This window comes from Peromyscus maniculatus, chromosome 22, assembly GCF_049852395.1.
Source record: "Peromyscus maniculatus bairdii isolate BWxNUB_F1_BW_parent chromosome 22, HU_Pman_BW_mat_3.1, whole genome shotgun sequence".
NCBI classification, from domain to species: domain Eukaryota; kingdom Metazoa; phylum Chordata; class Mammalia; order Rodentia; family Cricetidae; genus Peromyscus; species Peromyscus maniculatus.
This window is the reverse complement of record NC_134873.1, coordinates 11,319,829-11,337,983: the sequence shown is the minus strand read 5'-3', so window position 1 is coordinate 11,337,983 and position 18,155 is coordinate 11,319,829. Positions and strand designations below refer to the sequence as shown.

Genomic DNA, 18,155 nt, shown 5'->3' with positions numbered 1-18,155 from the left:
TCAGTTCTCTCTCGTATATGAGTACTTTTTTCTTAAGTCCATTGAGATATGATAGTGATTATTTAGAGTCTGAGAAGAAACCTGGGCCAGGAGTCACAAGCCGACAATTCCGCTACTCAAAAGACGGAGACAAGGGGTCTGAAAACATCCAAGGCCAGCCTGGCTGTGGTGGCGCACACCTTTAATGCCAGCACTTGAGAGGCAGAGGCAGGCGGATCTCTGAGTTCCAGGGTAGCTGGGGCTACATAGAGAAACCTTGTCTCTAAAATACAAGAAAAATGTGGGGGTTGGGGGGCAGGAGAGATGGTTCAATGGTTAAGAACACTTTATGCTCTTCCAGAGGACCCGAGTTTTGTTCACAACACACCACCTCAAGCAGCTCACAACCACCTGTAACTCCAGCTCCAGAGGATCTGATACCCTCTTCTGGCTTCCTCGGGTACATATGTACTTGTGCATACACCCATACATCCACACATGCGCACACACACATAAAAGTAAAAGAAAAAAAATTACATCTTAGGTTTGTTCAGATCACACAGTAAAGTCCAGGTCAGACCAACAACTTAGTGAGACTCTGTCTCAAAATGAAAAAGTAATCAGTCTGGAAGCCAAGTGTGGTGGTGTGTGCCTGAAATCTCAGCATCTGAGAGGCGCAAGCTGAGGCCAGTCTGGGCTACAGAGTACATTCTGAGCCAGAACTGCCTCAGAGTAGGTCCTGTCACAAAAATAATTAATAAAGATTATGAAATTAATAAGGAAGTAAACGCTTCACTGGCAGTTAGCATTTTCACAACACTGTGCAACCATTGCCTCTACCTAGAACACTGTGATCAGAACAATACCCCAGGTCCATTGGCAACCACTCCCCTGGTCTTCCCTTCATACAAATCTTGGCCTCTACTGCCCTCTCTTTCTTCTTTTCTCTTTTCCTTTTTGAAAAATTTTTGAGACAGACATGGCCTCATGTAGTTAGTGCAGGCTAGCTCAGACTTGCTGCTCCTCTCGCAGGGTACTGCCTCCCAAGTGCTGGGATGACATGGTGGGCCATCACATCCAGTTTACTCAGTGTCTGATCGTCTTTATGTTTCTGTGGGTTTTCTTCTCTTTCATACAAATGGTACCATTTTGCCTGACTTATTCCTCTACCTGTTCCAAATTCAGCCACATTGGCAAGGATCATCGCTATGATCTTTGTACTGCTGAGTAATACTCCATTATCTGGACGTGCCACACTTTGGTTCAGCCACTCATTTTTTTGTTTTGTTTTGTTTTAGTTTTTCGAGACAGGGTTTCTCTGTGTAGCCCTGGCTGTCCTGAAACTTGCTTTATAGACCAGGCTGACCTTAAATTCACAGGGATCTGTCTGCTTCTGCCACAAGTGCTGGGATTAAAGGCGTGCACCCCCACTGTCGGGCTTAGCCACTCATCTCTTGATAGATATTTGGGCTGTTTCCATCTCTGGGAATGGGGAAATGTGCTACTCTGAGCATGTGCCTGTACATACTCCTTTGGGTACCTGCTTTCAATTCTCTTGACTTTCTTCTTTCTTTACTGGTATTTGCTGAAATCGCCCAGTTACTGGTACTCAGATCCTTGACTTGGGGTCAGCTCCTGGAAGAAGGAAAGCAGTGGCATGAATTGAAGCATGAGTAGGGACATAGTGCTCCCCATGCATGGCACCACACGCCACAGGGATGTGAAGCCTCCACCTCAGGCAATCTCACACAGCAGGTTATGACACTATTCATTTTCCAGACCAGGAGGTTAAATCTCAGCTCAGTTCCTCCAATTCAAAGAAGTAATGAATGAGTACCAGGGGCATGTGTCAGCTGCAGAGTGCCTGCCTAGAATCCCCCACTGAGGGGCTAAGACATGACTCGGGCAGAACGCTGGCTCAGCATGCCCAAAGCCCTCAGTTTCATCCTAGCAATGCAAAAGAAAGAAAGAAGGGAGGGAGGGAGGGAGGAAAGGAAGGAAGGAAGGAAGGAAGGAAGGAAGGAAGGAAGGAAGGAAGGAAGGAAGGAAGGAAGGAAGGAAGGAAGGAAGAATAAAATAAAATAAGGTTTTGGTGAGAAACTGGATAAACTGGAACCTGTGTGCACCACTGAGAAAACTGTGAAATGTTCAACCACTTTGCAAAGCATGCTAATTATCCCTGTGAGAATTAAACAGGTGTGTGCTGCCTGCACTTTTCAGCACTCAGAGACAGAAGCAGGAGGAACAGGAATTCAAGGCCATCCTCAGCTACACAGTGAGTTTAAGTCTAGCCTGAGCTACATGAGATCTCATGTTTTTAAACACACACACACACACACACACACACACACACACACACACACACACACACAAAGGGCCAAAGAGATGGTTCCATGGGTAAAGACACTCGACATCAAGTCTGATGACTTGAGTTTGATTCCCAGAACCCACGTGGTAGAAGGAGAAATTCAACTCCTGTACGTTGTCCTATGACCTCTACATGTATTCCATGGCATGTACACACACATCCACACAGAAAAATCAATCAATAAGTACATGTAAATAAATAAACTAATATAAACCTAGAATAATATATGATCCAGCAAGCCCACCTCTGGATGCATTTCCGGATGAAAGATCCCAAAGAGATATTTGTACAGCTTGTCCAATAGCAGCAATATTCACAGTATCGGAAAAGCACAAACCACCATACTGTCCACAGACAGGTGAGGGGATGAGTAAAAGATGGCATGCACTTACTGCAGAACATTACTCAGCGAAGACAAGACAGGAGAAGTCAGGCATGTGCTGTGTTACAGATGAATCTTGAGGTCATTACACTCAGTGAAATAAGCCCAATGTAAAAAGATCAGTGCTACCTAGACATGGTAGCTCATGAATATAACTCCAGCATTCAGGAGGCTGAGACAGGAGGATTGTGCATTCAAGGCCAGCCTGGGCTATATAGTGAGTCTCTGTCTTGTAAAACAAAACAAGAAGAAGAAAAAAAAGAAAGAAATGGAAAGCCAGACCAGTAGTGCTGCTCTATTTATTAAGGTCCTAGAGCCGTTTGAGGTGTGGATACGGGAAGCAGCATCAGAGATTCTAAGGGCAAAGGGGAGCCACGTACTGAATGTGTACTGGGACAGTTTCCACAGGTGGAAACATCATGTGCCACATGATGAATGTGCTCTGTGTTGCTGAGTTATGCTCCAAACACTTCCGATGGGAAAACTTGTGTGGCCTCTATTCTACTACAATTGAAGCTGTTTATTGGGCCTGTGAGATGGGTCGGTGGGGGAAGTGTTGCGTTGAAAGTCTGACGGCCTGAGTTTGACCCCCAGATCCCATGGCGGAAGAAAAGAACTGACTCCAGCAAGTTCTCCTCTGATCTTTTGTTGTTGTTTTGTTTTGTTTGTTATTTGTTTTTGGTTTTGGGTTTTGGGTTGTTGTTTTTGTTTGTTTGTTTGTTTGTTTGGTGAGATGGGGTTTCTCTGTGTAACAGCCCTAGCTGTCCTGGAACTCACTCTGTAGACCAGACTGGCCTCAAACTCAGAGATCTGCCTGCCTCTGCCTCTTGAGTGCTAGAATCAAAGGCGTGGGCCACCATGCCGGTTCTAGTCCACTGACTTTTCACACAGGAGCCATGGATAAATGCACATACACAAAATAAATGTAACCAAATTAAAAGTAAATAGAATTTTTAAAAAACTGGAGTGACTGTGTGCACCTCTAACCAGGGTGTTGGGGGACAGAGACAAGCACAGGGCTGGAAGAGCGCAGATTCCTATTTGCACTTTCACTATTTGCAGATGATACGATAGTCTACATAAGTGACCCCAAAAATTCTACCAGGGAACCCCTACAGCTGATAAACTCCTTCAGTAAAGTGGCAGGATACAAGATCAACTCAAAAAAATCAGTAGCCCTCCTATACACAAATGATAAAAGGGCTGAGAAAGAAGTCAGAGAAACATCACCCTTTACAATAGCCAGAAATGATATAAAATACCTTGGGATAACACTAAACAAGTGAAGGACCTTTTTGATAAGAACTTTAAATCTCTAAAGAAAGAATTTGAAGAAGATATCAGAAAATGAAAAGATCTCCCATACTCATGGATAGGTAGGATTAACATAGTAAAAATGGCAATCTTACCAAAAACAATCTACAGATTCAATGCAATCTCCACCAAAATCCCAACATAATTCTTCACAAACTTGGAAAGAACAATACTCAACTTCATATGGAAAAACAAAAGACACAGGATAGCTAAAAGAATCCTATATAATAAAGCAACCTCTGGAGGCATCACGATCCCTGACCTCAAGCTCTACTATAGAGCTACAGTAATAAAAAACAACTTGGTACTGGCATAAAAACTGACATACAGACCATTGGAATCGAATTGAAGACCCTGACATTAATCTACACACCTATGAACACCTGATTTTTGACAAAGAAGCCAAAACTATGCAATGGAAAAGAAAAAGTATCTTCAACAAATGGTGCTGGCATAACTGGATGTCAATATGTAAAAGATTACAAATAGATCCATATCTGTCACCATGCACAAAACTCAAGTCCAAGTGGATCAAAGACCTAAACATAAATCCAGTTACACTGAACTTGGTAGAAGAGAAAGTAGGAAGTACTCTTGAAAGCATTGGCACAGGAGATCACTTCCTAAATATAACACCAGTAGCACAGACACAGAGAACAACAATTAATACATGGGATCTCTTGAAACTAAGAAGCTTTTGTAGGGCAAAAGACATGGTCAATAAGACAAAATGACAGCCTACAGAATGGGAAAAGACCTTTGCCAACCCCACATCTGACAGAGGACTGATCTCCAAAGTATATAAAGAACTCAAGAAACTACACATCAAAATACTGAACAATCCAATTAAAAAATGGACTAAAGAGCTAAACAGAGAATTCTCAAAAGTAGAATCTCAAATGACTGAAAGACATTTAAAGAAATTCTCAACACCCTTAGTCATAGAGAAATGCAAATCAAAACGACTCTGAGATACCACCTTACATCTGTCAGAATGGCTATGATCAAAAACACTAATGACAGTCAATGTTGGAGAGGATGTGGAGCAAAGGGAACACTCCTCCACTGTTGGTGGGAGCGCAAACTTGTACAACCACTGTGGAAATCAGTATGGCAGTTTCTCAAAAAGTTGGGAATCTGCCAGGCGGTGGTGGCACACGCCTTTAATCCCGGCACTCAGGTGGCAGAGCCAGGTGGATCTCTGTGAGTTCGAGGCCAGCCTGGTCTCCAAAGCGAGTTCCAGGAAAGGCGCAAAGTTACACAGAGAAACCCTGTCTGGGGGGAAAAAAAGAGTTGGGAATTGATCTACCTCAAGTCCCAGCCATACCACTCTTGGGCATATACCCAAGGAATGCTCAATCATACCACAAAGATACATGCTCAACTATGTTCATAGCAGCACTATTTGTAATGGTCAGAACCTGGAAACAACCTAGATGCCCATCAACTGAAGAATGGATTAAGAAAATGTGGTATATATACACAATGGAGTACTACTCAGCAGAGAAAAACAATGACAGCATGAAATTTGCAGGCAAATGGATGGAACTAGAAAAAAAAAATCATCCTGAGTGAGGTAACCCAAACCCAGAAGGACAAACATGGTATGTACTCACTCATAAGTGGATTCTAGATATAAAGCAAAGAACAATCAGACTGCAACCCACAGAAACATGGAGGCTATATATATATATATAGCATGGGGACCCTAGAACGACTGTGGCCTATAATAAATTTTGGTTTTACTCAATCACTGGGCAAGCCTCAGTGAAATATTTCACTATTAGAATAAGAATTTGTACTGTATCAAGCTGATAATGGAAAATAAATAAATAAATAAATAAATAAATAAATAAATAAATAAATAAATAAGAGAAAAAATGTAACCAAATTAAAAGTAAATAGAATTTTTAAAAAAACTGGTGTGACTGTGTGCACCTCTAACCAGGGTGTTGGGGGACAGAGACAAGCACAGGCCTGGAAGTGGGCAGATTCCTAGAGCCCCAAAATGACAAGCTCCAGGTTCAGTGAGAGCCCCCCACCTCAATGGAAAGCAATGCAAAGAAAGTAGAGAGCAGGAGAACAGAAGTCCTCCTCTGGCCTCCACATGCACTCATAGGCGCGCGCGCACACACACACACGTAGGCCAGGAGGATCAGGTGTGTCCCTGGGGTGGGGGCAGGAGAGAGAAGTGAACAGCTTCCCTAATGGAAGCACATCAGCTCCAGAGTCTGCACTGTCCCAGGCAGACAGATGCTCAAAAGTGGTCAACTAGCTGTACTGTGGCTCACGCCTGAAATGTCAGCACTCAGCTGGCTGAGTCCAAGGCCAGCCTGGCTTACAGAGTGAGACCCTGCATCAAAATAAATAAATAAATAAATAAATAAATAAATAAATAAATAAATAAATAAATAAATACAACAACAACAAAGGGTTGAGAGCATAGTGCCATTGGTAGAGCACTTGCCTAGGGTACACAGGCCCTAGGGTTTATCCCCAGCACTGCATCACAGGGTAGGGGAGAGGGGTGCATGCCTGTGATCATAGCACTCAGCGGGGAGAGGTAGGGAGAGCAGGATTTCAAGACCATTCTCAGCTACATGTTATGTTAAATGCTAGCCTGGACTACATGAACCCTATTCCAAAATAAAAAAATAAACTAACAAAAACAAAGTTAAGGACCCTACTGCCAGAGGACCTGCATTGGACTCCCAGCACCAATGTCAAGCAACTCACAACCACCTGCAACTACAGAACCAGGGAATCCAGCGCCTCTGCCTCTACAGGCACCTGTGTTCGCAAGTACATACCCACACACAGACATGCATACATACACATAACTTTTAAGTAATAAAAGTAACTCTTTAGAAGGAGGCCTGGAGAGATGGTTCAGAGGCTCAACAGAGCACAGACTGCTCTTGCAGAGGCCCTGGGTTCCAGTCTCAGCACCACATGGCGGTTCCCAACTATCCACAACTATCTAGTTCCAGGGGATCCAATGTCCTCTTCTGACCTCCTCAGGTCACATATGTGATACACTGGCAAATACGCAGGAAACATTTGCGTGCATAAAATAAATCTTTAAAAATAGAAAAAGAAAAAAATGGATGGCATTCACCTGAGCAGCTCCCAGGGACACACACCCTAAGAAGTATCCATAACTCTTTATTTGTTTAACAATTTAACAGTAGCTGATGAGAAGATCTCTCTGGCAAGGCCAAGGAAGCCAGCCAGTGATTGAATGCGTCCATTGAGACCTTTTTCAAAGGGCCTTCACCTGCCACACCCACGCTAAGTGCTCCGCATGCCTTTCCTCAGAAAGTTAGTTGGCAAATACTTTCAAGAGGCCGCAATGTGAGTGACTCAATTCTGGGCGTTGGGATTAAAGTGGTGAACATGACGGACGTGGCTCTGGCTCCAGAGGGAGGAGATCACTTATGGCAATGATGCAACTGGGTACAAGGTATCTGGTGATATTGCCAAGGAGCAGGTGGGGTGGGAGGGTGGGAAGTGGGGAGGGTGGCACTTAGGGACTTCATTTTTTTTTTAGTAAATTTTACGTGTATTTTGCTGTTGTTGTTGTTTGTTTGTTTTTGAGACAGGGTTCCTCTGTGTACACCTGGCTGTCCTGGAACTCACCTTATAGACCAGACTGGCCTCGAACTCACAGAGTATTTATTTGTGTGTGTGTGCGTGCGTGTGGTGTGTGTGTGTCTTGGTGCCATGCTGAAGTCAGAGGACCATTTGCAGGAATCAGTCCTCTCCTTGTACCATATGGGATCAAGAGATCAAACTAAGGCGGGCAAATGTTATAGCAAGTGACTACACCTGTTGAGCCATCTCTCCAGAGTGGCGCTTTCTAATCCCTGGAATCACGGTGGCGCGGAGGAGGCGGAGAGGGACATGCTTCCACCCTCCTCCCATTTTCCTGTCTTAGTTTTATTTTTAAATTACATTTATTTACCATTATTATTATTGAGGAGGCAAGTACACAACAGTGCATGTGTGGAGACCGAAGACAGCCTTCAAGAACTGCTTTTTCCCTTCTGCTCTGTAGGTCCTAGGTATTGAACTCCAGTGGTCAGGCTCAGTGGCCAGTGCCTTTACCCACTGAGCCATCGCCCCAGCTCCGTTTATTTATTTGCTTGTTTGTTTTGTGGAGCCCAAGCTGGCCTTGAACTACAGATCCTCCAGTCACAGCTTCTGAATGCTGGGGTTACAGGCATACACCACCATTAACAGCTTTCTTTTTCCTCTTTTCTTTCTTTTTTTCCTCCTTTCTTTCTTTCTTTCTTTCTTTCCTTCCTTCCTTCCTTCCTTCCTTCCTTCCTTCCTTCCTTCCTTCCTTCCTTCCTTCCTTCCTTCCTTCCTTCCTTCCTTCCTTCCTTCCTTCTTTCTTTCTTTCTTTCTTTCTTTCTTTCTTTCTTTCTTTCTTTCTTTCTTTCTTTCTTTCTTTCAGGTTTTGTGTTCCTGCTTGTGCGATCCATGCCGGGCTTCTTTCTCAATTGTTCCCTCCCCCCCAACTCTCTCACTGAACCTACAGCTGGTTTGATTGACTTGCCGGCCAGCAAGTCTCATGGCTCCTCCTGTCCCCGCTTCCCCAGAGGGGGAGAAGACCCACACTGTCATGCCCAGCTTTTCACATAGGTGCTGGGCACTGGACTCAGATCTGCATGCTTACCAGCTAAACCATCTACCAGCCCTACCATTACCAGCTTCCTCAAGGATTGCCAGTCCCATGCTCTAACACCCTCCGTGGGTCCCCACTGTCTTCACCTGGCTCCAGAGCCCCTTCGGAGGTCCCACCTCCACCATTCTCTTCCTCACCGAGGGTCCTTTTCCCCAGTCCAGTGTGGAGTCCTCTTTGTCACACAAGTTATAGATGTTGGGGGTTCTTAGCTGCTTTACTTATTAACATACAAATAAAATATCACATTTCAGCACAAATAAAATATCACCACACCCCTTCTCCACCCCACCCCAGGCCTTCAGCAATCTCATATCAGAGCTGATTCCTATGCCTCAGTACCAAACTCAGTGAGTTTCCCCATGATATGTTTGGAAGAATTCCAAACTCTCAAATTTTCAAATTTCCTCACCCCCTTCCTACATCCAAACTAAACATGTTAAAAAACAAAGCAAAACAAACAAACAAACAAAAAATCTCCAGGCTGGAGAGATGCCTCTGTGTGGAGAGCTGGCTCTGTGTGAAGAGATGCCTCTGTGTGGAGAGATGCCTCTGTGTGGAGAGATGCCTCTGTAGTTAAAAGCACTTGCTGCTCTTGCAGAGGACCTGAGTTCAGTTTCCAGCACCCACAACAGCCAGCTCACAACCACAGATAACTCCAGCTCCAGGGATTCCAAAGCCTCTGGCTTCTAAAGACACCTGCACTCGTAAGAACACACACACACACACACACACACACACACACACACACACACACAAATAAAATAAATCTTTAAAAACACTAGGGAAAAGGTGTTATGTATAGTATACAGTTTCCATATTAAACACCACCACAATTAAATGCTTTTATATATTTTTAAACAGAAAGAAAAGGAGAGAGATTTTCAGATTACAAAGCCCCTCCTCCACAAACAATTCTTTTTAATCCCTTTTTCTGAGTGGGTCAGTTCAACAAATGTATTCAGTGACTAGCCCTGTTCAGTTCCTGTTGCATCAATGGTTAACAGATTTTTTTTTTTTAAGCCCAGGTTTCACAATCACTGCCTCAGAAGAATGCCATGTGCCGATGGATTCTTTTGCAATGCAGAGTAGTTCTTCCTCAAGTCCATCTTCTCATCCCACATCTGCCTGCCACAGTGGCAGTACCCCGCTGGCTTGCCCTTGCTCCCACAGTCTTCCAAGGCACACACAGAAGCTAAAAGCATCTTCTGGAAATAAAATCAGGAGCCAGCAAGAAGGCTCAGTGGATAAAGGTGCTTGCTGCTAACCCTGGCAACCTGAGTTCAATCCCCTCGGACCCACAGGGTGGCCCGTAACACACACATACACACACACACACACACACACACACACACACACACACACACACTTACCAAAAAATGAAAATGTTTTTAAAATCACAAAATTTAAATCAGATCATAAAACTCCCCTGCTCAAACCATCCCATGAGTCTCCATTACACTCTGAGTGACATTCAGACACCTTGCCTGGACTGTGACACCCTATATGCCTTGGTCCCTGTTTATCCTGGTAGTACTGTCTCCCACGCCCCCTCCTCCTCACTCATGGTCCTTGACAACTCCAGGCCACTCTGGCCACAGGCCAAGCCAGTTCTCACCTCTAAGCTTTGCATGTGCTGTTCCTTTCACTCACATGCCTTTCCCTGCTCCGCCCACACCAGCTCCTTCTCATTGCCAAACCCAGCCCTGTCAGCAGCCTATGTCCTCTCCCCCCATCAGCCTCCACCCCTCCACCACCCTCAGAAGCATGAATGAGCACCAGCCCTAGGCTGTAGCCTTCCCTGTCATTCATTTCCTCTGGCCAGGAACATTTGGAGGAAGGCGGATGACAGCTCAGTGCAGACACAGCAAAGGCCATGTCAAGGGATTGCCACAGGAAGGAACCGGGGCTAGAGGACTCTTGGCTTTAGTTCTGGGGGCTGTGTACACAAGGGGCACTGTGCAAGGATAAGAAGGGTTCTGAAGTCCTGTGCCCACCTCACCTCATCCCGTGCCAACTGTGGGCTCTGGCACACCTGAGGTCACACTCCCACTTCTACCCCTGGGAGCAGAAGAGACTGCGGTGAGCTCCAGGCTCAGCGAGAGAGACCTTGTCTCAAGAGAATAAATTGGAAAGTGAGATCTTCCTCTGGACTCCATATGCAACACCTACAAATGTATTCATGTGTGTGCATGTACACACACATACTAAAAAAACGAAGATTACATAAATAGTACATCGGAAAATTTTGTTTCTTTTTCTGTTCTAAGGAGGGAGCTAAGGGCCTCACACATGCTGGACAAGCACTCTGCCACTGATCCACACTCCCAGCCTGCAATGGAGAAATCTTACCCTTTCCACATCTGAGTATATTCTGACCCCAAAGAAGATCACTACACACACACACACACACACACACACACACACACACACACACACTACAAAAAGTTTTGAGGGCCAACAAGATGGCTCACAGGTAAAGGTGCTCGCTGCCAAGCCTGACAACCTGAGTTCAATCCCTGTTACCCAATTCCTGCAAGTAGTCTTCAAGCTTTCACATAGGCCTTTAATCCCAGCACTTGAGAGGCAGCTCTCTGTGAGTTTGAGACCGACGAGGATTACACAGTGAGTTCTAGGAGAACTTGAGCTAAAACAGTGAGATTCCCTCTCAAAAAAAAAAAAAAAAAAAAAAGTTTTGAGGTGCAGCCACCATAGGAAACAATTTGGTTCTTTCTCATAAAGCTAAACCTTAAATTATCACCTGACCAAGCAATTCCATTTTTCCATACTCAAAGGACTGGAAAACAAGTATTCAAAGAATTTTCATACCAGCGTGATTCACAACTGTCAAGAAGAGGAAAACCCCAAGTGCCCACCAGAGAGGAGAAGACAGGTAAAATATGGCACATTCACACAACAGAATGCTATTCAGACACGAAGAAGAATGAGGCTGTTATAAAGGCAGAACTTGAATGGACCTGAAAACACGATTCTAAGAGAAAGACATGAAGGCCATACACACCATCTAGTGACAAGAAATGTCCAGAATACAAAAATCCACAGAGCTGGAAAGCAGACTAGCAAGGGTTAGGGACAGCGGAGGGAGGGTGGACAGTGACCGCTAACAGAAATCGGGTCTCCTTCGGAACCCTGAAGAGGTGGCAGTACCCTCCATTTTGAAGGTGCTACAATCAAATGTCTGTAAACTGTGCACTGTAACAGGGTTTGTTTCAATGGAGGGATGCAGCTAAGTGGTAGAGTGTGAACACAGTGTGTGCAAGGGCATGACAATGTGTGCAAGGCCATGGATTCGGTCCCTAACATCAAAAAAAAAAAGAGTTAATTTTATACTGAATAGCTAAGCCTCAACAATATATATATATATATATACATACATATATATATATATATGTATATATATATAGCCAAAAAGGTGGTTCCGTGGGTAAAGGTGCTTTTGCTTTGCCACACAAGCCTGATGACTTCAGCTCAATGCCTGGAAGCCAGATTCAAAAAGAACATTCTGCTCTTCCATAGGACCAGAGTTCAGGTCCCAGCACCCACATTAGATATCTCACAATGTACCTATGACTCCAGCTCCAGGGGAGCTGACCCCCACTTCTGGCCTCCACAGGTACCTGTGCTCATGTGCACAAACCACACTTACACATGATTGCACACACAATTACAAAGAAGGAAGGGAGGGAGGGAGGGAGGGAGGGAGGGAGGGAGGGAGAGAAGGAGGGAGGGAGGGAGGGAGGGAGGGAGGGAGGGAAGGAGGGAAGGAGGGAGGGAGGGAGGGAGAGAGAGAACACAATAGCCCGTGTGGTGATGCAGGCCGCAATCCCAGCATTTGGGAGGCTGAGGTGGGATGGAGGATGATTGAGAGTCTGAGGCCAGCCTGAGCTATACAGTAAGACTTTCGTTTTGTTTTATTTTTAAGGATCCAGCAAGAGGGTTCAGGCTCAGTGTGTAAAGGTGCTTGCCGACACACACACTATAAACAAATGTGATAAAATTTAAGAATTTGGGGTTGGTGTGGTGGCACATGCTTTTAATACCAGCACTCAGGAGGCATGGGCAGGCAGATCTCTGAGAGTTCAAGATCAGCCTGGTCTACAAAGTGAGTTCCAGGCAAGCCAATGCTACATAGTAAGACCCTGTCTCAAAAAAAAAAAAATTAATAATATGTAGCAATATAACAACAACTAGGTTTATCTCTTGAAGTTGTTGGGGGAGAGTTCAGTGGTATGTGAGGGCATGTCACATACACATAGTATGTTAGCCATTCCTATGACCACTATTTCATAGGTTTGATTTGAGTTTTGGCTTAGGATTGAAATAGTGTCTCATAGCCCAGGCTAGGCCAAAATTTGCTCTGTAGTCCAAGCTGGCCTGGAACTCAAGATCCTCCTGCCTCCGCCTCTAAAGTGCTAGGATGACAGGTGTGAACCAATTCCCACAGCTTATTAGTATTCTGCAGAAGTGGAGGAAATGGGACCGAGGGTGTCGATCAACTGGTGGGGTGCTTTCCTAGTACACATGAAGCCCTGGGTTTGATTCCCAGCATCCCAGAAAACCAGGTGTGTGTCATGTGCCTGTCACCCCTGCACCTGGGAGGTAGAGGCAGGTGGATAAGAAGTTCAAGATCATCCTCAGCCACAAAGTCAGTTTGAGGCCAGTCTGGGCTACAAGGGACACTCTCTCATCAAAATAAAAAGTGAAACAAATTCAAAGCCCACACCTCTGGAAGGCTGTGGGAGGCTGGCAGGGCCAGCCCCGGGTGTCATCCTGATCAGCAAGATGCCCAGCCTGCCCGTCACAGCATCCCTTCCACTCTGCTGGGGCTGCCTTATCTGGCAGAGGTGGTGCCATCAACCAGCCCTGCAGCCTAGCCTAGCCCAACCCACACCCAGGGAGCTCTGGTTTGTCAGGTTCTGCTGGCAAGCCACCAGCCAGGGACTTGTTATACAAGGTGTGTGGGCTCACAAGAAAGAACTCAGAACATGTACCCTGGCCAGGTACTGCATACATGCCTTTTCCTGAATGTCGAGCACTGGCCAGGGCTTGACATAGGAACACCCCAGAGTTAATATATCACCCCACAAACCAGTCTCCCTCTCCTAGCCAATAGTTAAGGCGATCTGTTTCCTGTCCCAGCCTACCCTTGACTCTCAACACAAAACATCTGCCTCACCCTAGGGACTCCTCTCCCCCACCAAAGGGCCAGACTCCAGGTCTGAGTTGAAAACAGCCTTTTAGGTCTGCTTCTCCACACTGAGCGCGCCAAATGTCTGGAAATCAGAGGGAACTCGGGATCAGTTATCACGAATGAGGACAGAACTGAGCTGCCAAAGCAAGCAGGGAAGAATAGAGTGACGATTTTAAGCACATAGATTCCTTGTCCCCAATAGGTCCTGCCTTTAAAAGAAGTATTTATTTATTTATTTATTTATTTATTTATTTATTTATTTATTTATTTATTATGGTTTTTCGAGACAGGGTTTCTCTGTGTAGCCCTAGTTGTCCTGGATCTCATTCTGTAGACCAGGCTGGTCTCAAACTCATAGAGATCCACCTGCCTCTGCTTTCTGAGTGCTGGGATTAAAGGCATGCGCCACTATTGCCCAGCCTAAAAGAAGTTCTAAGGTCACTGGCACCCTGGGATGTTATGACCTCTGCACACCCTTGCAAATGTGGCCACACTTGGACGGGAGCCACAGAAGGGATTCTATAGTGTTCTATCCCTTGTAGCTGTGTGACTTGAGGCGGGTGTCCATGCCTCTCTGAATGTCAGTTGCTTCAGATGGGAACCATATTTCTCCATCTTGCAGAGCTATGATGACATATAAAATATTTGAGTCACCGAGATGGATCACTGAGTCAAAGTATCTGCTGCCGAGCCTCACAACCTGGGTTCAGTCCCTGACACCCACAGGCCTGAAGGGGAGAACAGACTTCCAAAAGCTGTTCTGTGACTTCCACACTTGTGCCCGTACACACACACACACACACACACACACACACACAAATTAAAACAAGAATCATATAGAATATTCAAAGTGTTCATTCACTATCAGGCATAGTACCACTTGTTACTGTAAGCATATTCATTCCTGCTACCTGGACATCTGGGATTTACAGAACAAAGCCCAAAGCTAGTTGGTCATGGAGGAGAGATGAGGTCTCATTCTCTGAATATCTCCCAGGTCATCCGAGCCCCTCTGTGGTTCCCAACTCTGGTCACCACCAAGACAGGAGTCCACGGCTAACGTTACCGCTCAGAAACCTAAGCTGGGCTCTACAGAGATGCCGAGGCCATCAGAAAGCAGCCCAGGATTTTGAGGTCAGACAGGGTTTGTTTGTTCCAATCCCAGCATGCCCACTGAGTGTCCATAGGTACGCGCGTTCCCTTTCTCTAACCCTCAGGCTCCCCATCAGTCACATCAGAGTCTGCGCAGGGATCTCAGGGGTTTCATCTTCAAGACACTGGATGTTACAAGCTCTTGCTGGAGTCAGCTTCAAAACAGAGAGATTGGGAGGGAAGGGAAACGTGGAGAGAGGACTTCACTGTGGGCAAAGGGGGCATGGTGAACTGTGAAGGCAGATGGACCAAGAAAGGGACTGTGAGTCAGGACCCCCACACACACTTGCCGGTGCAGAGGCCAAAGGCAGCCTCTTCCTCCCTATCTCTCACCTCAAGCCAGAGATCCCCCTTGCAAGGCTCAAGCTGGGCAGCCCAGCAGTAGTTCTAAAAGGCCCCGGAGACACCAGTCAGCACTTATGGGATAAATACCACCTTTGACTGATTTCCAGAGTGCGTAGCCAAAAGCCGAGGGGCTGGGCCACCATTTTATTTCAAGAAGGGAGCTTGGAGGTCCTGACACTTCTGTGGATGCACACAGCAGCTACAAGCAGATAGGTTTCATCTGCAGGATGAACAGCTTCAAGAATGCTGAAAAAAACTTGTACCACTGAACTACATGCCAGCTCAGGCCTCCTCTTCAAGACAATATGTCAGGCAGCGCCTAAAGAGGTGTCCCAGAACAGAAATCTTTGGCCCAAGAAGCTCCCTCTGTCTCCACCACTGGTACTCGAAAATGAGCTACTCCAGGACACTGGGAGCACTCAGAAAATTAAAAAATTAAAAAACCCCACAACTGTCTGGGAGACACCGACATTTCGCTCCACTCCTGGTCATTCAAACTTCATCCGCTGGTCGCGGGGTCCTGGAACTGACTGCGCCCACAGACGCACGCCCCGCCCCGCCCCGCTCAGGCCACAGCCGCTGGACCGGCTCACTCACCCGGGTCTAAGCCTGCGGAGCTCGATCCAGATCCAGATCTGCAGGTGCCGCCAGCCACCTGGGCTCTGACAGCGCGGTCTGACAGCCCCAGCCCTTTAAACCCGCCAGGCTGAGCCCTGAGCCCTTCCTCTCCGCGGCGGGGCCACGCCCATACGGCAACACCCCTGCCCTGCCGCTTGCCAGCCTGGCCCCCGAAATCCAGAGCACTAACTAGACCCAAGACATGGAGGTGGGGACAGGCGCCAAAAGCAAGAACTTAACAGACAGAGATGGAGATGATAAGACTAAGACAGCTAACAGCCGGGAACCTTCAGACTCCCTGGCTCTGACTCCTATTAGAGCTTTATTGCCACTCAGGGTCACCCATCTCCCACACCAACCCCTCAGAGCCCCAAGGCAGAACTGGCTCTCAAGCTTGCAGAGGAGTTCCTAAACCATCACCTCTGAGATCGTCACTGTCCCACCGGAGCGTTCTTTGGGAGCTCTTGAGAGTTCTCAGGCTCCATCAGGCCAAGGTGGCGGGCTACCTGCTTTTCCTGGACCCGGCCCTGCATGTCCTCCCGGGTAGGATTCTACCGCTGTTCTTCAAGACCTCCCAACACCATCTCCGTTGTCCCAGCACTTGGTAACAGGAGGATTGCAAACTCCAGACCAGCCTGAGCTACTTAAGGAAAGAAACCCTGTCGAAATGTGTGTGTGTGTGTGTGTGTGTGTGTGTGTGTGTGTGTGTGTGTGTGTGTGTGTGGTATTTGTTTATTTATAAATGTTGCAATATAAATGAAAGGGAGAGGGAGTGTTGGAGACAAGAGGTGCTGGGAAGACGGCTCGGACATTTAAAGCATTTGCTGTTCACAATTGCCTGCATGTAAATCCAGTTCCAGGGCATCAGAGGCCAGAGGCTCTGCACTCGTGTGAGCAGATACACACACACACACACACAATCAAAAATTATTTTAAAATCTGTAAGTAAGAGCAATATTTTTTAAAAGAAAAAAAAAAGTGAAGGGGCAACCAGATGACTCACCAGGTTAAAGGCGGTTGCCACCAAGCACGACTTCTTGAGTTCAATCCCGAGGACCCACGTGGTGGAAAGAGAAAACCAACTCCCACAAGTTGTCCTTTGACCTCTAGAGGCCCGCCACAGACCGCTGTGGTCCACACAGTACTTAAATAAATATAGAAAGTGGAGATGACTCAGATGTCAAGAGCATCTGTTGCTCTTGCAGAGGACTCGAGCTGGGTTCCCAGCACCCACGTGACAGCTCACAACCATCTGCAATTCCAGTTCTGGGGGATCCAGCACCCTGTTCTGACCTTGAGGGCACCAGGCACGCACATGATGCCCAAACATACATGCAGGCAAAAACACTCACGTATACAAAATAAAATAAATAACACATCTAAAAAGTATTAAAATTTTAAATGAATAAATGAAAACAGATGAAGGGAGAGTCTCCAGAGGCATTAGACTATTCAGCTCCCGCCTCGGCACAAGCCGCCCACTCACAGGCACCCTGACCTTGCACCGGGATGTTGTCCTTGGCCAGCCCATCCGCCCCACAGGTATCCAGTCAGCCCCACCCTTAGATGTGAGACAGAGCACATGGCTGGGGTGGGCAGGCAGCAGACATGGGCCCGCTAGCAGAGAGCGGGGAGAACTAACTGAAGACTAACTAACTAACTAACTAACACTTGGCCTCCACTTCAGAGATTCCCTTCTCCCTCCAGTCAGCCTCTCTCACTCTGCCCTGGGAAGGTGGGGATTCGAAGTGAGGAAGAAGAGTTAGAAATAATCGAAGCTTTCTGCTTGGAAACCACAGAAGGGAGGGCAGACCAGGTGGCCTGAAGCAGGTGATATTAGAGCTAGGTCTGTGGGGAGAGGTTGAATTTCAACCTGTTCGCCAGAGGGGGTGGGGCTCAGGCACAAAGAAACCTGAAGGTGCAGCCCGGCAGGTAGCTTTTCCTGGCCTGGGGTGTGAGAGCTGAAGAGGCTAGGAGGCCCTGAGGGTCAATTTCAGTGGATGCCGGCTGGTCTGGTGGGCAATGGGGAGTCACAGACGGTGTCTGGGCAAAAGTGCCCCCTTACTGCTTGCCTAGTTTTAAAACATATTAGAACCTA

At 46.5% G+C, this 18,155-nt stretch overlaps 1 protein-coding gene across 2 annotated transcripts in view; it reads right to left on the bottom strand.

The window, feature by feature from the left end:
• Cyp4f22 (cytochrome P450 family 4 subfamily F member 22) overlaps positions 1–16,153 on the bottom strand; it is a 40,949-nt gene extending 24,796 nt beyond the window's left edge. Inside the window, exons 1-2 of one of the 2 annotated variants that reach the window (XM_076558667.1) lie at positions 16,037–16,153; positions 1,520–1,614 (exon numbers count right to left, since the gene is read on the bottom strand). The gene's annotated coding sequence lies outside the window, so the exon portion shown is untranslated. The remainder of the gene's footprint in view (positions 1–1,519; positions 1,615–16,036) is intronic. The other variant, XM_076558668.1, reaches the window with a different exon arrangement.
• Between the last annotated feature and the right edge of the window lie 2,002 nt (positions 16,154–18,155).